The sequence below is a fragment of the Nicotiana tabacum genome, chromosome 21 (assembly GCF_000715075.1).
Source record: "Nicotiana tabacum cultivar K326 chromosome 21, ASM71507v2, whole genome shotgun sequence".
In the NCBI taxonomy this organism is placed as follows: Eukaryota; Viridiplantae; Streptophyta; class Magnoliopsida; order Solanales; family Solanaceae; genus Nicotiana; species Nicotiana tabacum.
The window spans coordinates 19,717,842-19,740,759 of NC_134100.1; the positions used below are offsets into that span (position 1 = coordinate 19,717,842).

General features: G+C 39.9%; 1 long non-coding RNA gene across 1 annotated transcript; it reads right to left on the reverse strand.

Annotated features, from left to right (window-relative positions):
• Nucleotides 1–215: 215 nt before the first annotated feature.
• LOC107767549 (uncharacterized) lies at nt 216–2,812 on the reverse strand. Its single transcript, XR_001643935.2, has 2 exons — nt 2,261–2,812; nt 216–885 (listed from the first exon to the last, which is right to left on the reverse strand). It is a non-coding gene; the product is annotated as an uncharacterized LOC107767549 (long non-coding RNA).
• Between the last annotated feature and the right edge of the window lie 20,106 nt (nt 2,813–22,918).

Consider the following 22,918-nt stretch of genomic DNA (forward strand, 5'->3'; position numbering starts at 1 on the left):
AATATTTTATTTTTACTTTGCAAAGTATATTTGAAGCTACTCAGCTAAAATCTTAAACTCCTCTTCAATTTTTATTATAAAATATGTTATCAACTTTTAATATCTCTAACTAATATTGAGTTAGTGTTATTGCTCATGTAATGCGAATCTAAGTACGGAATTGAAGAAATTAAAGACAAGATAGAAATTAAGAATGGACCCAACAAAGAATCATTTTTCAGACAATTGAAATAATCAATTACCCAACAGATTACAATACTTAGTAAACCTAAACTATAAGATTACCCACAAGAGAAATTATTGTGAATACACCTTGCAAGAGTTTGAATCAACAAGTTGGAAATACATGCTTCTCACAATTCTTAAATATTCAAAGATAAGCTAAACTAGAAATGACCTCATCATATATTATTTATAATAGGTCCAAATAAGGCAAGAAAGATATAAGTACCCCTAATGGGTCTAACTACTATGCCCACATGGGAAATCTTATAACCCAAGTCTGCAATCATTGGAAAACATGGCCCATGTCCACATACTTGCATCCAAGTCATCAAGGGAGCACACATGTGCGCCTACATCTACGTAGGCATGGCCTTCCACGTGGGCATAGGGGCATATGCTACGACTTCATCCACGTAGCCTACGTGGTCTCCATGCTCCTCCAAGACCTTCACCCTCAACACATTGTATGCCTTCAAGAGCTTTCCACAATTGTCTTCCAATGCTTCCAAGATATCCTAATTCTTGGTGAAGAGGTGCAAATCCCTTAGTTCCTTAGATTGAGATATTGTGAATGACCTAAATGTCATTGGTGTTCCTTGAGGTGTATCATTCTCCCCTTCTTGATAAGCATTTTCCTCAAATGCAGATCATCATCATTACCTACAACACAAGAAAGCAAGTCACTAATATTGAAAAAATTATGAACTTGATACTTGATAACTAGGGATTCTAGCCTATTTTATGCTCCTTTTGCTTAGGTTTGGATTAAAAGTGTGTATAAGTATTCCCGTAAGCTAACTTATTGTGCTTGTTTGCAGTGTTTGGTAAAAAAAGAGACAAGAAAGTCAAAACCAGCTCATAAAGGAGTAAAACCTTCAGAAGTTCAAAGGTGAGTCAAAAAGGCGCTGACAACAGAGAAACAGACGCGGATGCGGAGGGTCCACCGCTGAAGCGGTCTTGATTATGCTCCCAGCGGTGGCAAGGTTCAGAGAGTTATATTTTGGGCTTGGCAGTCACCGCTGTAACACCTCCTTTTTCCTACCCCGGAAGGGTATAAGGGAGTTTTTTCCAACTTAAAGTGACAATCGAAACAGGATTGTTTATTTATTTTTCAGAGTCGCCACTTGGGATAATTTATGGTGTCCCAAGTCACCGGTTTAAATCCCGAATCGAGGAAAAATTGACTCAATTTTACAGTCCGCGAACACAGAAATCCGGGTAAGAAATTTTGTTAATCCGGGAGAAGGTGTTAGGCATGCCCGAGTTCCGTGGTTTTAGCACGGTTGCTCAACTATTATTATTGGCATAATTATCTGATGTAATTATACATTTAAAACCTATGTGCATTTTTTAACTTTCTAACCGCTTTTAGTATTTCAGGAAAATTAAAAGGTTATTTAAAATAAATCGTAAGCCATGCTACATGAAATGCACTCGCGGTTCACGACACGTTCTATTTAACCTTGTTGGAAATTAGTATCGGGTCACATGAAATGCACACCCGAATTGAGATTACGTATCACAACTATGTCACGGGAACCATACCCGTAGCTATGATTATTTATTATTAATAATGTCCAAAGTATAAGCTAAATTATTGAGTCTTCATCAGTAGGCTATTATAGCAATTAAGTAAAAAGAAAAAGGTCACTGCTCATTATTCAAATGACAGTAACAACTCATTTATAAGATTCAACGACATCTTTTAATGATTTAATCATATTTAACTATATGAAAGGCTAATTATAAAGGGGAAAACAAAACAATCAACAAAACAAAGAAAGAATGAAGACAACAGTAAATGACAAAGAAACTAACGCAACAAGAATCAACAAACAAACTTTCATCAGTTTTCTTCCATCATCAAAAATTATCAAAATTTCATAAGCACAAGGTAACGCTAGAACTAAAAATCCGTGAAAATCGATAAAAATCAGTTTCAAAATATAACCAAACAAAATTAACAAGGCAACATAACAACAAATACAATGATTTCAAGCTATTAAATAAAGCGGTAAAAACAATAGAGACGAACCTTAAGGATTGGATCTATATATAATTACTTGAAAAAAATTCCAACCGCGTACAAATATTGAAAATGAATCGGCAATCAAACTTGAACAGTAGCCACAACAACACCGGAAGACTCGAACAGAACCGGTGACTCGATACCTCAACGACCATACAAAAATGACCTCCGTTAAACCTCATTGCTGGGCCATTTGGAGTTGTTGTTTAGTGCAAAGAACTCCTATTTTTACTAGTTTTCAGGGGTATATGTGCGTGAGAGGCTCTTGGAAATTGGGAATTGGGTAAGGTCGATTTCTGTTTTTGAAGTTGGGGTTTACGACCAATTTTTTTCCCTTTTTTATCCAGAGGTTGGGCGTTCTCTGCTTAGTGGCTAATGATGGAGTTCTTCTGCTAAAGAAGAATGACCTGGTAGGGGGGTCTCCTATGTCTCTGCGGTGGATCAGCCTTTTCCCTTAGGTCTTAGAGTCTAGTCTAGGTCTAATGTGTATTTTTGTGTATTCTCTTTTTGCTGATTGTATCTATTTTCACTGATTTAGGCGTTAGTCTATATATAGCTGATTGTAGAGTCTAGGTCTAGGTTTTTGTAGGCCTTTTTAGGTTAAGGGGTATGTGCCTAGAATTATGGGCTTGAAAATTATGGGCTAGGCCCAAAATTAGGCCTAAAAATGGGTTGCTCGAGCCCAAGTTTTATTCTTTCTCCACGAACGAGACTAAAATACGACCTCATTTTTAGTCCCAAGATTGAAAATGACTACAAAATATTAATGAAAATTATTTTTTTGTAATTATTTTCTTGTAATAAAATAAAGTAAAAGAGTCAAAATTAGTTGAAATAGCGATATTAGGCCTAAATAAAATATTTACATGCTAAAATATAAAAAATCTTGGGGAGGGTCAAAAATCACATGTCTACAGCTGCCCCTCTTTGACTGAAAACACGAAGAGTTTTCAGACAAAGAACGACTAGACAGGTTTTTTGACCCGACCCTTATTTAATGAGACCAGAAGCTAAAAGAAAGGAGAATATGACCGAGCCCTGATATTTGAGCTTCCTACATATCCTTGGCTATAAAGGAATCAGTCTACGTGTAGTTCAGAAGTGAGTGAAATGATGAAGTATACCGAGGTGGAGAGTCGATCGAGGTGTCATTCCATCGAGGTTCCGGTCCGCGGTCCTGCTATTACATCAAATCAAAAAATGAAAAAAAACTAACTAAGCCTGTCAACTATGAGTTACAAGATTCCTATCTATAAGTCTTCTGAAGCTTGATCTTGATTCTTGAATGGTTTTTCATGCAGACTTTGGATTTGAACCTTGACGCTTGCTAGTTGCAGATGCTAGTTCGTTCTTATTCAGCTTTTCGGACCAAAACCGGAAATACCATGCTTGTGACATCAGTCATATCATGAGCAGCTCACATTTTTCATCAACTTTTACATGTGGATTCACTTCTTGCCTTTCTTTTTTATATTCTGGGCTGTGACAAACTTCCGTTGATCATCTCGGATTATTGACTCGCGTTCTTGCCCCGAGATTTTTTGTTGCTGACTTGAATTTCATTCTGAAGTGAATTATCTTATTCTCCTGGTAGGTGCCTGATTTCCAATATTCGAACTGTCGTCCTTTGAATATTGATGCTTTCCCTTTGTTCTCCAGGTGGGCTCATGATTACCAACATTTGCACTGTTTTTCCTTGAGACTTGAACTGTTTCCCTTTGTTCTCCAGGTGGGCTCCTGATTTCCATCACTTGAACTGTTTCTCCTCGAAACTTGAACTGCTTCCCTTTGTTCTCCAGGTGGGCTCCTGATTACCAACACTTGAATTGCTTTCCCTTTGTTCTCCAGGTGGGCTCCTAATTTCCAACACTTGAACTGCTTTCCCTTTGTTCTCCAGGTGGGCTCCTAATTTTCAACACTTGAACTGTTTTCCCTTTGTTCTCCAGGTGGGCTCCTGATTTCCAACACTTGAACTGATTTCCCTTTGTTCTCCAGGTGGGCTCCTGATTTCCAACACTTGAACTGCTTTCCCTTTGTTCTCCAGGCGGGCTCCTAATTTCCAACACTTGAACTGCTTTCCCTTTGTTCTCCGGGTGGGCTCCTGATTACCAACATTTACATTGTTTTTCCTCGAAACTTGAAATGCTTCCTTTTGTTCTATAGGTGTGCTCCTGATTACCAACACTTGAATTGCTTTCCCTTTGTTCTCTAGGTGGGCTCCTGATTTCCGACACTTGAACTGCTTTCCCTTTGTTCTCCAGGCGGGCTCCTGATTACCAACACTTGACTTACCTTCCCTTTGTTCTCCATGTGGGCTTCTAATTACCAACACTTGAATTGTTTTCCCTTTGTTCTCCAGGTGGGCTCCTGATTACCGATACTAGAATTGCTTTCCCTTGAAACTTGATTTGGTTTTCCTTTGTTCTCCAGGTGGGCTCCTGATTGCTGAACTTGAACTACTTCCTCTTGCAACTGCTTTTCCTTTGAACTGTCTTCCCTTGTCTCTCCAGGTGGGTGCCTGATTGCTGAACCTAAATTGTCCTCTTCTTGAAACTGCTTTCCTTTTGAACTGTCTTCCCTTGTTTCTCCATGTGGGTGCCTGATTGCTTTAGCTTTAACTGTCTTCTATTCTTGAAACTCGTGCTGTCTTCCCTGGTTCTTCAGATGGGTGTCTGATTACAACAAAATAGATAAAATAAAAGAAATTTTTCTGCCCCATTTTGATATTGGGAACATCTGTGAGTGTTAACCGATTCTTGTTATCAAAATAAATTCTAAGCTAAATTTTCTTATCCTGAAAATTTCAAACCAAGTCTTATCTCAAAAGTGAAAAACTTTAAATGCTAGATTGTACTTCCCCAAAGTAGAACTTACGTTAAATCTTATTTTGTATGAAGGTCTTGAAATTTAAGTAGGTCCCATTATCCAGGAGGGTCCTGAGAACCACCTTTTTTTCTTCTTTAAAGAAATTAAATCTCATTATCCAGGAGGGCCCTGAAAATTTCAAATTAAATCTCATCATAAGAGTGAAAACTTTAATGCTAAACTATGTTTCCTAAAGGTAGAACTTACACTAAATTTTGTTAACTATGAAAGTCTTTAAATTTAACTAAAGCCCATTATCCAGGAGGGTCCTTAGAACTTTAAATTAAATCCCATTATCTAGGAGGGTCCTGAAAAGCCGAGAATGAACTTACCTGATCCATGCTTTCTTCCTGCAGGATCTTTGCAGAACAAACAAAATTCCTTGCCCCTAAACCATGCTTTTTCTCATGGAGGGTTCCTGTAGATCGAACAAATTTTTCTTTCCCCTTCTGTGCTGACAAAATTTGGGCACGACAGTTGAAAAAAATTCAAACTTCCAAGCTTTGATTTGGACACAATTTTCGTCCCTGTTTCAAACAAAGAAAACTTGTGAGTTTATAAATATGGTGGTTGGTTTGTGGATTTGACTTTGAGGGCGATTGCTCCTTCACTTCCCATGATAACTTTGATTTCAACTCGAAAGACCTTGTTTGTTTAATGACTAACCACTTTCTCTGCCATCCTTTTCACAGAAAATACCTCTGATCTGTTCAAACCCAACATCCTCTATCTGTTGTATTTTGCTCATGAATTGACGTTTAACGCACCTTTGCATTCTACATGAATACCAAAGCACGTTGATTGTTACCAACTCAGTGCACATGTTGTTCTTTCCTGACTTATGCCACTTTGATGTGCTAGCTAGATCTAGTTTTGTGCAATTGGAAAGCTGGTGGCAAATTTTGAAGTTATTTCTCAATTGTTCTGACCAAACAGACTCATGAAAAATAAGTAAACAAGACAAAAGGAACAGAGTAAAGGACAATGGAAAGAGATGATTCCAAACAAGAAAACTACAACGTAGAAACTTATCAGATGTAGATACCACTCTAATGACCATGACATGCACCTTTGGATTAAGTGGCCTAATCTGTCAAGCAAGTATAATGTTCAACTCTTGTTATACCCCTAAACTGTGAAGCAGGGCTTCAATGCTCCGATTATCCAATCTGATTTACAATCCTTATGCGACTTGTAGTGCCCGAAGTGTGCCTATGAAGGTTTTTACCAATAAGACTCTCTTATTTTGTTCTTTTTTTCTTGTTTCCTCTAATTCTACAGATGACAAGGCATTAACTATGGTAAAAACATCATATACCCTTGGCATGTCTAAACTCAGCACTCTCAAAGATTATCCAGGAGGTCTTTTTTGGACTGCAATGTGGCTTTTGGACAGGATTAGAAAGAAAGGATATCATAAAGCCTCAAAATAACTAAGATAACAGGGTTAATTTATTTACAACTTTTGGAATCCATTTCAAAACTTTGCCCCATTTTCTAAAACAAAAGAATTTGATTCTCTCTTTTTTTCTTTTCTTTTTCTTTTTGAGATGGAATTTCTACAAAAGACTATCCCACTCTTGACTTCGTGGGATTATAAAATATTTTATTTGGTATGACCGAATCGTAAGACTGCCTACGTATCTTGTGGTGACAAGAATCAGGTCAAACGTAGTTTACAAAGATAGATTTTATTGTTGCCCTTTTTCTTTTTCTTTTCTTTTCTTTTTCTTCTTTTTTTTATCTTTTTTTTTCTATTCTTCTTTTTTTGGATTTTCCTTTTGGAATGACGCTTTTAAAATAAACCTATGGGGACATAAACCTTTATTTGTATGACTCTAACTTGATTCCAAAAGAGGGGAGGTCAAAGAAATCAGTACAAGCTCAAAAGGGTATCAAATGGTATAAGTGTTTGGGTAGCTGAAAGAGGGTCTTCCAATCCCTGAAAATGCCAAGTACAACACATGCAACTTGAAATAAAAATTGAAGATCATGCACAATATTTCTTTTGCGGCTTCGACATTGATATCACTGATATGCCTTCCACTTTTCTTTAGTGCCTTGTTAAGTACAAAACCCTCATTAGGTGATTCCCTTTTCACAATGGATATCCTCCGTCTATTTGGAGCAAACTACCTTGACTTTATCTTGTAAATTGAGGTGTACTTGAACTCAAAACTGCTCACTTCAATTTGTCCAGGATGCACTCTCCTTTAACGAATTCTTGTCACCCTATTAACTTCCCAAATTATCTGCCCTAGTTTCACATGATTCGGGCTTCAAATGATCTCAAATATTTCCAAATCTATACTTATTTACCTCAAATGTCCCTATCACCTTCAAAATTATTTCATTGCTCCATGATTAAACTAACTATTGAGATCAGACCTAAAATTATGTGTGCGTGTCATGTCACTAGAGCTAGCATGAAAAAAACTATAAAAGAAAACGGGAACTAAACAAAGAATGACTAGAAATAACAGAAAACAGAAAATTGCGTTAGACAAATAGTGAAGGGGTCCGAAAAACAAAACAAGCAAACTAAACTAGGGTTACAACCTTGGAACAAACCTAGATAACATTAAATGAGTTACTACGACTAAGCGAACTAGGAAAAATAAAAGGATAGAAGGGTTTGAGAGTCACAGGACAATTTCCGGATTACAACCCTGAAATAACCCGGACAAGAGAAATGACAACAAAACAAACCACCAAGACTCCTCCCCGGCTAGCCAAGAAAGGAGCATCTTTCCAATCACCAAGCTCGACATCCTAGCCATTGAGTTCCCATCAATATTACTAGAACCTTCACGAGTCTCCAGCATATTGACTTAGCAAATTGCGTTTGGGTCCCTTTGGCTGGCTCGTTCTTAGGATTCCGGAACCAAGAGTGATAGCACTGAAAGCTTTGAGGCAAGTGGCCCTCCAAGGATCTCAGAAGAGTTCTCATATTCCTTTTTCACACAAATCATGTCCACCATATGCGTCTCATTATGAACAGGTAATCGACTTTGGCTAGTATCTGCTACATTTGGATTTTGCATGGTAATGTCACCTGTGAGCATGTGATTTTTTCCCTATATGTATTACTCCAACAAATTCAAAACAAAATAATTTCTGTCAGTGTTTGCAATTTTTTCGGATTTTGTGGCATTTTCTGTTAATTGTTTGCATTTTATTTGTGCATTTTAATTTATGAGAAAATACAAAAATATATTGCATTTGCATTTAGCATTTAATTTTACATTTTAGGATTAATAGACAAATCAATTATTTTATAAAAATTCGAAAATATCACAAAAATAGTTTATTTTGCACTTTTAATTTTAATTTTGAATCTTGGTGGTTTTTCCTTTAATTTGGTTTTAAGTTATTTGTAGTAGCAATTATTAGGGTTAATTAATTTAATGTGGTAGGACAATTTGGCTTAGGATTTAATTTAGGTTTTAGTTTTAATTTTGGAAAGAAGAAAAAGATTTTTTTTTCTAAAAAAAATGAATTGGAAAAAGGAAGGAAGTAAAGATGGTTTAAATTTGGGCTCAAATCCGGTCCAACCGTCCCAGCCCAAATGAAGCCACCCAATACCCGGCCCAACCCACGCCTGACCCGGTCCGGATCCCCCCTCAAACGAAACGACGTCGTTTCGATCAGTATCGATCTGAGCCGTTGATCTCCACTTGATCGAACGACTCGGAACTAAAGCTTGGGGAGTATTTATATGTCCAAATCTGTCCCACCCCCCTCAAAACCCTTCTGCTCAACACCCCACCAGAACACCCAAGCTTAACCCTAACGGAGCCGCCCCAATTTCCACCACCGTCCACCGGCGGCGCCACTTCCAAACGCCACCAAAATAACACCCCATGACCCCCCACTCCCCTCTTTCTACATCCCGGACCGATTTCCTTCGAATCTGCCCAGAACTTCTTGAATCTTGGTCTGAAAAGAAGAACCCTAAAATCCCAAAGTCCAAATCAACGGGTGTGCTGAAGGTTTCAGACTGCAACAGACTTTATTCGCGTATTTTCACATGAAAATACACGATTAAGGGCTATTCCGATCAGGAATTTGAAAAGCCCTACAAAGTTTGTCGAATCGGCTTCTGGCTGGTGATTAGGTATCTTCTTTGTCCGTTTTGTTTAGTTGTTTATGTTACTTTTTTTTTTGTTTCTGCTTCATCTACTCTTCTGGGTTTTTGTTTAGTTGTTCTGAAGTTTTGTCATGCATGCATGATTAGTTCAGGGTCCTTTCTTAATTAGTCTAGCAGTTCAGTTAATTCCCTCTATTTTGTGTCAGTTAGTAGTAATTTAGTTTAGGGTCTTAGTTTTAAAAATTGTTCCAGTACTTGGATGGGTCTGTCTCTCAGAAGCTCATAGAGTTTAGGGGTGTTAATGTACGAATTGGGCTTTGGTCTGTTGTTGACCCGTCTCGCAAATGTAGCCCGTTTAATTTGGCCTATATCCTTGGGTCAATTTGACCCGTTTGGATTTCTGAAGTAAATATCAGAGGTCTGAGGGGTAATTTGGGGTAATTGGTTGAGGGAATCTTTGTATAACAGAATAGGAAGCTTCCTAAGAAGCTGGGTTGGGGGCTGTTTTGATAATCTGGTAACTACATTAGGGACAATTAAGCAAAAAGGAAATCAGGCTAGGGGCTTTTAAGCTGAAATGAAAATTGGAGGAGGGTAGAAGTGCAAATTTAATCTCTCTATTGCTTCCCTACTCCCTTGCCTATAAAGGCTCATTTTCTTGCCATTCAAGGCAGACAAAAAAAGAGATAAAAAATACAGGAGAAATCAGAACAACTGGAAGAACACTGAAAATCATTGTTTCATTAAAGATTTCCATAATTCTTGAGGCTCTCATTTCTGAAACGATCACTAAACCATCAATGCTAAAATGATTTGAGTTTGGTTGATTTTCAAAGTTTGGTTCAAGTTTTGATCGTTTTTTTTATTGCTGGGTATTAGTAGTTATTTCTGCTGGTTTAAAGTTGGGTTCAAAGCTGGTTTCATTGGTCATTTATGAGCTTACTACTGTTGTTGCTTCTGTATACTCCCAGCTCATTCTTCTTGTTGGTTTTTGTTGTTGTGACCAGGTATTACTCAGCTCTTTGGCATGTAAAATGGAAGAACACGAGTTTATTTGATTAAGTTGCAATCTATGTTTATTAAATGTTGTTTCCTATATTTCTGAAAATTATTAAACTTTACAATTAGCTTAGTTTCTTTGTTACGTTTGATATTTTCTGTTTCAGTTTTGATTTGTAATAATGGCTGAATTATGATCTTTAGCCAATTAGCCTATATGAGTTTAAGTCTGGAATGGACCTGTTAGAGTACTGCAGCAAAAGGGTTCATACCTGTTTTGGCTTTGTTGAAACCAGTGTTTGCTTGGTTTTGATTTCTGCTAAGTCTGCTAAAATGTCAAGCATAATTGGAATGGCTAGCAACTTTCAATTGGAATACATATCAGTGGTTGTAGCATGCTAATTAAAGTCATGTATTACTTCATCTCATCGAAGTGTAATTGATTCATTTTCAGGCCAATAGTCAGTATTTGGTCAGTTAGTGTTTGGCTTCTACTGGGTTTTCTTCTTTAATAAAAGTTCGTAAGAATGAACTTTTCCTTTCAAAGTCAGGTTCAAATCCATGTTCATAGGCTTATTTTCTTGAAATCATGTCAATCTGGGGCTAAAATCTGACTGATCTTTACATTTGGTTTTCTTTTAGAAAATTTTAAGTCATGTAGTCTTGTTTAACGTGTTGATATGAAGTCAGAATTTAGCATGAGTTCAGATCTCCGAATTTCTGTTATTAAATGATGAATAATTGGCGCGAAGGTTTTGTTATCATGTTGGGAATCTTATTTCAGAGTAGAATGTATGTGGTATTCATATGTGATGTGTATGTGCTTAAGGTAGTCAACATTTGGTTCAGATTCAAGGATTTTATGAAGGATACAATGTTACCATCAATTTATTAGATTTGGGCTCAATTTGGGCTCAGAACTTTAAAACATTTGGAAAATAGGACCTGGCAGGCCCTGTCGCATGAATACTGTCTTGTTGTGGACGCAAATGGTCCCAATCGGCTTTAATAACTGGCCTAATCGCTACAATTTGGTTGGGTTTGGTTACTCACAGTGGATTCGGGAAGTTTCCTATGCTCTTTAATTAATTAGCCATGCCCTCTAGAGTTAATTTAAATTCCCTTTTAAAATGGAGTCGAGGTGTGCTACGCCAAATAAAATTCCAAATGCGTAGTCGCTTTAGGCGCGTATTTTAATAATATCATATCCCTAAACTTGGGTGCGCATTTCATGTGACTCGAGTCCAAATCCTAAACGTTGAATAAGATGTGTTCCGGATTGCAGGTGCATTTCATGTGGCGCAATCCAAAGGCATGTTTTAAACGACGTTCAATCTTCTTTAAAAATCAATTAAAAGCGGTTAAAGCTTAAATTTGCACATAGGTTCATACTTGTTTAAAATTATATAATTTGGCTAAATATAACAGTTGAGCGACCGTGCTAGAACCACGGAACTCGGGAATGCCTAACACCTTCTCCCGGGTTAACAGAATTCTTTACTCGGATTTTTAGTTCGCGGATTGTAATATAGAGTCATTCTTTCCTCGATTCGGGATTTGAACCGGTGACTTGGGACACCATAAAATTATCCCAAGTGGCGACTCTGAATTTCTTCAAAATAAATCCCGTTTCGATTGTCACTTTAAGTTGGAAAAAACTCCCTTATACACCCTTTTATCGGGGTGTAAGTAGCAAAAGGGAGGTGTGACAGCTCTGGCGACTCTGCTGGGGATCGAACCCAGAATCTCTGGTTCAGGGTTCAAGAATTCGAGCTTAGAATAATTGTTATAGTTGGATTTATCCACTATCTGATTTTGTTACCTGATTTGAGCCTAATGTGCTAATTGATTGCTTTTACCACTTTGATATTCCGTGAACTGTATATAAATTGTTGCGAAATCCCTCTTCTCTCTGAGTCTTCTAAATCATGAAGAAGTGTGCACTTCGCGTGACTTCTTTTCTGTTAGAATCATATTCCAAATTTAGAACGAGGTTAGGACAAGTTGCAAAGCCGGTGAAGCTTCTGTATTCCCGGTACGCTGCCCCCCTCGGCTCTAGCTGTCCGCTCGGGTAAGCCAGGTCTAAACAATAAACCCCAGGATTTAAACCTAGCAAAACACAGCTTCATGTCGGATCCCTAGTAGGAACGTTTGTTTGCATCATGTGCATTTTGACTTTGGAGACTCAACACAGGGGTTGGGTCTGTCTAGGACAGGTGCACCCAAAACAAAAAGACCATCCTGATGCATCGTACTTGCTACTTGTGCATTTATTTACTTCAGACTTGCATGCTGACCAGGTTATGAATATTGGGAAAGGTTGAGGAAAGAGAAATGGCAGTATGAGGGTTAAAGAGAGTTAATCGCCTGTTCTGAAATGTTTTCAAAATAGATTGTTTTATTTACCAATGAAATGAAAAAGAAAAAAAGAGAGAAAAAGTTTTTTTTTCAAAAAATAGTTTTATTTTCCAATGAAATAAAAAAAAGACTCTTGTTTTCAAAAATAGTTTGTTTTATTTGCCCGAACTACGCCAGTTTGATTCTCACAGGGTGTGAGATATGTAGGCAACCCACATCGGGGCCAACTTCCTTTTTGCAAAAATAGCCCAAAAATTTTACTTTGATTTGAAAATAATTAAGGTGATGCCATTCTTGTCAGAAATAGCCGGATGTCTCTAAAAGGGTGCTGGAAGGCTGTTTTTGCAAGAACATCCACTTTTGTCATTTTCAAAGGTTTTGGCTGGTTAGCTGACACAGCCTTAGAATCTTCGTTTCTGAAATGCTGAAAGGCAGTGTTGGCAAGGCCGGATGTTTTATGGAAATTTTGGAATTGGTCATTTCTCTTAAGTCAAAACGAGTCATGGTTTTCTTTTAAATTAAAATCACCTTAATAAATGTGCAGGATTAGCACAAATCAAAATGAACCTTTCTCAGTCCGTGAAGAGATCCCTTTGGAGCTACATATGTGGTGGCATGATTTGGGGGACGACAGCAGAAAAATTGTGACAAAAGCATTGGGCGGTCTTATTGGGCTTTTGAAGGTCAAGCCCAGAAAAGACGTGATTGAGGCGTTAATATCGTTTTGGGACCCAGCACATAATGTGTTCCACTTTGCGGATTTCGAGTTAACTACTACGCTAGAAGAGATAGCACGCTATGCCGGTTTCGAAAGGAATCTCAGAAGTCAATACCCGGTGGCACCAAGAACAGTGACCCCCACAAATTTTTGGACTTGTTAAGCATCAGTTGGGATGTCCGAGACGGAAATTTGGCCAAAGGATTTTGTACCTTCTACTTTCTGTACCGACGATACGGGAATCCACGTGGCTTCGAAACACCAGATACTGGTCTTACTCATGCTGGGAATCAAGACAAGTGGGAAGCTCGGAGAGGATTGGCTTTCATAGTGGCGTTCCTGGGTATTTTGGTTTGCCCGAGAAAAGATGGGAACATAGAAATGGGATTAGTAGGGATAGCTGACTTTTTGGTGAAGAAGGCAAATGGGACTATAGTGCCGTTGATCTTGGCAGAAATTTACCGAGCTCTTACTCGTTGTCGAGAAGGAGCAAAGTTCTTTGAAGGGTGCAATATGCTATTACAAATATGGATGGAGGAACACCTTTGCCACCGTCGTGGATACTTGAATTGCGGTATGATTGGCCTCGAGTGCATCGAAAAACATGAAAAGCAAGTAGAAGGTTATGAGTTTCCAGATGGTACGGAAGCATGGCATGCTCATTTGAGATCTTTGACCGCAAATAAGATCAAATGGACATTCGGATGGCTCTCGGTCAACGAAGTAATCTATATGTCGGCCGAGGTGTGTTTTTTGCTGTTGATGGGTCTGCGGAGTATCCAGCCTTATGCTCCACACAGAGTCTTGCGTCAGTTGGGCCCGTTCCAGACCATCCCACACAATGAAGATTTAAGTCAGCAAGTCATTGAGTTAGATCCAAAAGCTGCCTTCCTAGAAGAAAAAGTGTGTCAGGTTTGGCATCGGTGCAGATTCTTATGGCCTAACACGCAAGTACGAGACGTATCCAGAGGAGAGGTGGAGCCCAGTTATATTTCTTGGTATGGTAAAAGATCCCGAGTTCAACATGAGCCTGACAAGCCCGCAAAGAGACCCCATGTCCAGCAATTCACCGACGGAGCTCAGGTACAATGAGATTGGCTGACCAAAGAAAACGAGTACAGGGCTACCATAAGCAAGTTGGAAAAGCAAGTCAGAGAAATTCGATTCGAGAATAGCTTGCAAGTGGCGGCGGATGAAGGGGAAAAGAAAAGGCTAGCCAAAGAAAATGAAGCCCTTCGAGCTCAAATTTAGAAATTGAAAGTAGCGGCAGAAAATCCAGTCCGAAGTGACAGAGATGAAAAGCTCATAGCTAACCTGAGGCAGAAAGTGAGTGACTATAGTTTCAATTTGAACAAAGCAGAAAGAGAAATAGCCAAGGCTCAAAAACAATTGGCTAAGAATGCAGACGAACGGGTACGCCTGGTTAAGCAATTGAGAGAAAGGTACGATGATAAGGTCGCAGGGTTGAAGAAAAGGGTCATCGCCATGGAAAACAAAATGATCAAACAGGCCAAAGACTTCAAAGTTGAAAGGGAACACTGTTATATAGCATTGGTGCAATTAGAAATAGATTTGCAACAACTTCAGGAGCAAAATCATGCGGCTGAGCAAACTTTGGAAGCCAGGGCCCAACAGATTGGGCATTTGTTACAAGAAAAATGCACCATATGAGAGAGAATTAGAAACATCGCTGACTACATCGTTATGAAGTGCCACATCTGTGAGGATATGACTCGCACTACATTCTTTGCAGTGGTGATGACCTTTGTTAAACAAATAATGAACGACTTGGACTGGCTTCAAAGGGATCTTGCACATAGGCCCGTGGCGAGACCGAATGATGTCCCGCGGGCACCAGGAGCTTTGATGTACTCGTGATTTTTCGTTTGAGTCTGTATTTCCTTTTCTGTCAGAGTCTGTAAGTCATGTTGAGTTTGTATTTTCTTTTTGTTTTGAGTCTGTATTTCTTCGGAGTATGACAGCCTATTTTTGGAGTCTGTGTTTCATCTTTGCATCGAAATCTGTTAGTTTTTTGGAATTTGTTAGTTTTGAGTTTGTAATGGAGGCATTTGTTGTTTTATTTTATGAAAACTGAAAATCCTAACAAAAAAAAATGTTTTATTTCACACTTATCTACAAGAACTACGCTTGGTCTAATTCATGCGGGGTCATGATATGTAGGCAATCTCCATAGGATTCGACCGTAACCTAGTAAAAGAGAGTAAAGAGAATAAAGAGCGAAAAAACAAAAGGGAAAGAAAATAAGAAATAAGAGAGAGTAAAGGCAAAGAGAGAACAGAGGCAGGAATGAAAGGAAAGGAAAAGAAAATAAAAGAAAGGGGGATGTTTGCAATTAAAAGAAGGAAAAGGCCGGGATGACGCATGCAACCAATCAAATACACAATAGAGACGGTTAACTGTTTAGGTGCATTCATGCCCAATGTGCGGTTACCAATCTGTTAAAGCCTAATCGCTAACAAGGTTGTTTGTTTGATGTATTAAGTTCAGGCAGGTGGTTAGTTGACTGGCATTCTGGCAACTCACTCCTACAACACCCGATCGAAAGACAGGCTAAATATGGTCGACCAGGAACCGGAAACCAGTATTGTCGACCCATCGAAAGAGGTGGAAGAAATGGACGTTAATACAATGAGGGAAGAAATGTATAAGCTGAAACATCAGATGGCTGAAATGTACCAAGCTTGGGCGGAAGGGTATCCACCACCGGTTTATCCCGCCAATCCTGCTTATATCCCATCATCAGCCCAACCTCCGGAGCCTCCCACTGTGAACTCATCTCCAGCCTTCCCCCTCTACCAACAATGCCATGGTACCACATACTTCTCAAGCTCCACCACTCAAACAAGTCCCGTACCCTCCCCTACTAATTGCACCTGTTTTTGTGGCACCTCCACCTACTACATTACACAGATCTTCCAGTGAACCCCTGTTTCAAACTCACGACAACCAGTACTATCCCCCTGAACCCACCTTCAAAGTTCCAGAACCATATCCTTACACTCCTCATCTTGATATCCCGGTAGGGACCGAGAAACCGCCCAAAAATCCCGAGCATGAAGAGATGATCAGAAAGGTCAAAAGCTTAGAGCAATCGTTCCAAGATATGAAGGGGTTGGGAGGCCAAGTGAGTGTGGCCTATAAGGATTTGTGTCTGTTCCCAGATGTTCAGTTGCCAGCAGGGTTCAAAATGCCCAAGTTTGATCTGTACGATGGGCATGGCAACCCGGTAGCATACTTAAGAGGGTTCTGTAGCAAGATGAGAGGAGCAGGTGGAAGAGACGAATTGCTGATGGCATATTTCAGCCAAAGTTTGAGTGGGTCGGCGCTAGAATGGTACACCAGACAAGATCATAGCAGGTGGTACACATGAGACGATTTGGCCCAAGCCTTCGCTTGTCATTTCCAGTATAATCTTGAAATCATCCCAGACTGTCTGTCAATGATAAAGATTGAGAAGAAGCCCGGTGAGAGTTTTCGAGAATATGGTTTGCGTTGGAGAGAGCAAGCAGCGAGGGTTGACCCCCCGATGAAAGAGAGCGAGATGGTTGATTATTTCTTGCAGGCTTTGGAGCCCACTTATTTTGGTCATTTGGTGTCAGCAGTGGGCAAGTCCTTTAATGAAGTTGTGAAAATGGGAGGCATGTTTGAGGAGGGACTCAAGTCCAATAAGATTATGAGTTATTCAGCAATCAAAGCAACCACTCAAGCCATTCAAAACGGTACTGGGGGTGTGCTCGGAAAGAAGAAGAAAGAGGATATTGCAACGATCGAGTCGACAGCTTGGGGTGGATCCAGGAACCTTCCACCATTCTATAGTCAGCCTCGAACCTATCCCCAAACATACCCCCACACTCCATATAGCCCACCACAACACTACTACCCACCGCCAGATCCCCATTTTTCTGTCTATCACTCACAAACCTATACCCAACCTCCCGCTCATGTGCAATGACGTGTGCCAGCTCCACAGAGTCCCTACCAAGCTCTACAAAATACCCATCCACCCCCAAAAGCCAATAAAAACCCTCCTGGAACAAGTTTTCGATCCAATCAAGCCTTTAAGAATGAAAGGTTGCAGAAGCAGAAGACTTTCACTCCATTGGGAAAATCATATACCAGCCTATTCCACAGACTGAGACAATTGGGTATGTTGAATCCGATTGAGGCCAAAATGACGAATCCCCTTCCCAGAAATCTTGATCGCTCGGTGAGTTGTGAGTATTGCTCAGTGGCCCTGGGCCATGACACAGAGAAATGCTGGAAACTAAAAACAGCTGTACAAGAGCTCATTGATACTTATCGGATCGAGGTTCAGGCCCTAGAAACACCAAACATCAACCAGAATCCGCTACCAGCTCACATGAGACCCATATGATTGAGTTGATACACAAGGGAGGGGAGACTAAGAAGCCCTCACAGACGGTGATGATGATCCGCTCCAGTGAAAACAGTCCCAAGAAAAAGATAATCAACGGGAAATCAGTGGTCCAGTTAAAAGAGGTAGACGGCAAGCCGATTGTGGTAGTCGAGAAAGGGTCGTCAAGTACTGTTGTAGTAAAACCAGAGAAAGCTAAAGTGGTGGCACTAGGGGTTACTAGTAAACCTGTTTTGGTCGTGAAGGGTGCTCGCACAGAGCCTGTTAACATAAAACCAGTAACTCAATTACCGATAGTCAACAGCAAGGCGGTCCCGTGGAATTATGAACGAATGACAGTAACCTACCAGGGGAAAGAGGTTAAAGAAGAAGTGTGTGAGACTCATGGTTTGACTCAATCGGGGAGATGCTTTGCCCCCGAAGAGTTGAGAAAAGCTAAGACCTCAAAAGATAATCCAGTGTTGATGAAGAAAGCAGTAACTGAGGAAGAAGCAGAAGAATTCCCGAGAAAGATGAAAGCGCAAGACTATTCCATTGTGGAACAGTTAAGGAAGACACCAGCTCAGATCTCGCTCTTGTCACTATTGATCCATTCAGACGAACACTGTCGTGCTTTGATGAAGATCTTGAACGAGGCTCACGTTCCTGAAAAAATCTTAGTAAACCACTTGGAAAAGATAACTAACAAGATATTTGAGGTAAACCGAGTAACCTTTTCCGATGATGAGTTGCCCGTGGAGGGTACCGAGCACAATAGAGCCCTCTACCTGACGGTGAAATACGAAGACTCTGTGGTTACTCGGGTACTGGTTGACAACGGGTCTAGCACGAACATCTGTCCTTTCTCCACATTGAACAAGCTGCAAGTGGAGGATGAAAGGATTCATAAGAAAAATATTTGCGTTCGGGGATTCGACGGCGGGGGGAAGGATTCAGTCGGGGACATAGTGCTTGAGCTCACAATAGGGCCAGTTGAATTTACTATGGAATTACAGGTGCTCGATGTTGCTGTTTCGTACAATATGTTCTTGGGACGACCCTGGATCCATGCTCCAAAAGCAGTCCCGTCTACTTTACATCAAGTGGTCAAGTTTGAATGGGATCGACAGGAAATTGTTGTATACGGCGAAGATAATCTGTATGTGCCCAATGGTGCCATTGTTCCGTTCATAGAGATTGATGATGACAAGGGACCATGGGTTTATCAGGTTTCCGACACAGTATCGGTAGAGAAAATTTCAGAAGGAAAGTGCATTCCAACTCCAAAGATGGTTACGGCATCAGTTATGGTAGCTGTTGAAATGTTGAAAAATGGTTTTGTACCGGGTAAGGGTTTAGGTGCATCTCTGCAAGGTATTGTGCAGCCAGTTTCTCTTCCAAAGAATCTGGATACTTTTCGTCTTGGGTTCAAGCCTACTGTGGCAGACGTGAGATGAGCTAGAAAAATGAAAAAGAAAGCATGGGCACTGCCAAAGCCAATCCCGTTTCTGTCTAGGTCATTCGTTAGGCCGGGTACCAGAAAGAAACTATTGTCAAAGGTTCCTGGATCACTTATTGGTGCTGACGGAGACTTGGAGAAGGGGTTCGAAAGGTTATTCACCGAGGTCAACATGGTTCAGGCTGGGGAAGGGTCAAGCAAGGCAGATGTGCATTTCGTGGGACCATGTGCAAAAGTCAACAACTGGGAAGCTACTCCTCTTCCTACCCGGAGGGGGTCTTGGTAGTGGGTTTTGATTTTCTTTTAGTTGTCTGGATTATTCCAGGGTCTGTAATTCAGATATTATGTTCCGTCCAGTTGGATGTGTTAAAACCCTGTTATCTTTACATTCAATGAAATGCAATTGTTCCTTTTCCTTCATTTCTTCTAATTTTATTTTTGTTTTCTTCTTTTGACAGTTCTTTTTATGCTGATATCAATGACATGACATGCGTGAGGAATCTTCGGCCCAGTTTTAAAAGTCAATCTAACTCTGAAATAATAATACAAGAAATTGAGTGTGATGACGAGTTGGAGTTTGAGGATGATGAGTCCTATGAAGAAATTAGTAAGGAACTAAGTCATTTTGAGGAAAAGCCCAAACCTAATTTGAATGACACAAAAGCAGTTAATCTGGGGGACCAAGAAAATGTCCATGAAACTAAAATAAGTGTCCATCTGGAACCTCAACTCAGGGAAGAGATCATTAAAGCACTGTTCAAATATAAAGACGTTTTTGCATGGTCCTATGACGACATACCGGGTCTAGGCACTGATTTAGTGGTTCACAGATTTCCGGTGATTCGGTTATCTTCGAGGATTGATATGTGGCTTAGGAGTGTGATCGGAATTGATTTTGGAGGTCCGGAGTAGAATTAGTCTTGAATTGGCAAAGTTAGTATTTTGGCGAATTTCGGTTGGTAGGTGAGATTTTGATACGGGGTCAGAATGGAATTCCGAGAGTCGCAGTAGCTTTGTTAGGTGATTTTGGATGTGTGTGCAAAATTTTAGATCATTCGGAGGTGTTTTGGTCAAGTTTTTGATCAAATGCGTATTTCGGAAGTTTTTAAGAAATTTAGGCTTGAATCCGATGTAATTTGATGGTTTTGATGTTGTTTGTAGTGTTTAGATGATTGGAACAAGTTTGAATGATGTTTTAGGATGGGTTGGCACTTTTGGTTGAGGTCCCAGGGGACTCGAGGTGATTTCGGATGGTCAAACTGACCAATTCTAACCTTTAGAAGTTGCAGATTTTTCAGCTGAAGTGTTGCAGACATTTGTTCTATGCGATCGCAGGAGTGCGATTGCGATCGCATAGAAGCATTTTTGAGGGGTTGTTCGGTTGTTCAATGCGATCGCATAGGAAGGCATGCGATCGCACAGTGTAAAGCTAATCCAGGATTTTCGTGGAAATTTGTTCAATGCGATCGCAGGAGCAGGTGTGCGATCGCATAGGCTAAAGTCATTGTGCTATGCGATCGTAGAGGATAGGATGCAATCGCATAGGGTTAATTCTGGAGCTGCAGATTTTGGTCTATGCGATCGCAGGGGCTTGAATGCGATCACATGGAGTTAGCTACAGTGATCCGGGCAGAATGTTCAAAAAACTTGATCAACGAACCCAAACTCATTTTCCTCCATTTTTGAGTAACCTTGAGAGCTTTTGACGAGGATTAAAGAGGGTTTTGACTGGGAATCAATTGGAGGTGAGTCCTATGGCCTAGAAACATCATTTAATTGTGGATTCAACACTTAAATTCATGGAAAATTTGATTAAAAAGGGAAGACTTAGGGCTTGACCTTTTGAATGTAAATTTGGGGTTTGAGGGAGCAATTGAGCTCGGATTTTGGTAAATTTGATATGTATAGACTCATGGCGAGATAAAAAATCCGGTGATGTGAATTTTCTGATTTTTCGAGAAGTGGGCCCGGGGCTCGGGTTTTGCCAACTTCGTGATTTTTGATATTTTTCGAGTCTTTTCGATTGGGTTGTGTTCCCTTAGCCTATTGTAACGTATTACTTGTAGTTTTGATCAGATTTGATGCTCAAGGAGGTTGATTTGTGAGGCAAGGGAGTAGCGAGCTAGGATTTTGGCCCGCTTGAGGTGAGTAATGGTTATAAATGATGTTCTGATGGTTTGAAACCCCGGATTTGCACAACGTGGTGCTATGTTGAGATGAGACACACGCTGTATGATGAGCGTGGGGTCTGTTACTACTGGGGATTTGGACTCGGTCCATCCCGTTTGATGACTCTACTGTACTTTTGACTGAGACTTAATTAATATCATTATATTATGGGCTAGTTGCCATGTTTGGGGCCTTGTGCCGATCTGTAGAACCCTTAGGGGGGGCATTTGTATTGGTTGACCTCACTTTTCTAGTCAAAATCATACCCTCAGTCATGTTCTTAACTGATAAACATGATATGAACCAGCTTTAGAAATTGTTAAATCCTAATGAGAGTAACGTGTGGGTTGAGAACCCCATCTTATCTTAGTGTGCCCGAGAGGCCAAGTCTATATCGACTAAGAGGGGTCGAGAACCCCATTGTGAGTATTTGATATGCTATGGATCGGGCTGCACGCCGCAGTAGTATATTATATGGATCGGACTGCACGCCGCAGTAGTACATTATATGGATCGGACTGCACGCCACAGTAGTATATTATATGGATCGGACTGCACGCCGCAGTAGTATAGCGCTTGGGCTGAAGGAGCCCCTCCGGAGTCTGCACACCCCCAGTGAGCGCAGTCGACTATTCTTGGATCGGGCTGCACGCCGCAGCAGTATATATATATATATATATATATATATATATATATATATATATATATATATATATATATATATATATATATATATGGATCGGACTGCACGCCGCAGCAGTACAAATATGAATTTGGTTATCGTGAGGAGTAAATGAAATGAATACTGGCTTAAAGGACTTTTAACTGACTTCTTCATTCAGTTGTTGTTTTTGATATTCTCATTGTTTTAATATAGAACTGCGTAGTGTTTTACGAGTTTTCTTTCCGTCAGTCATTATTTATTGCTCTTACTCACTGAGTTGGAGTACTCACTTTACTCCCTGCACCATGTGTGCAGATACAGGTATCCCGGAGGCATAGTTTCGGCTTTTTGTTGCTATTCAGCTTATTCCGGAGTCATTGAGGTAGCTGCATGGCATCCGCAGGACCCGATTTCTTCCCTTATCCTCTTTATTTCCGCATTCTAGACAACTCTATGTATAGGTTGCTACACATACTTGTATTAGAGGCTCTTGTCTCGTGACACCAGATAGGTGTGATCTATAGTGATATTTTATGGATTTTCCATACTGTTTATCTATTACTACAGAGTTATACTCATGTTAATATGGCATTAAATCCTATTAATTGGTAATGAATTCTACATAAGGGATTGTGAGTGACGAATTGGTCGGGCTTGCCTAGCATCGTGCTGGGCGCCATCACGATCGGGGATTGGGGTCGTGACACAGAAGGTGCTATAAGCAATATTTAACAGCACCCACTTTGAATCAAACAAGAAATCTTCAAAATAAAAATTTTAAATTCAAGAGCTTCAAGCCCAACAATGGTGAATATTCAAATACACATAAAAATTCATATCCGGGAAGCTTACTTGAAGGTACTATAATCAATATTTTACAGCACCCACATCAAATCAAACAATAAATCTTGAAAATAAAATTTTAAATAAAGGAGCTTCAAGCTCATCAATGATGGATCTTCATACA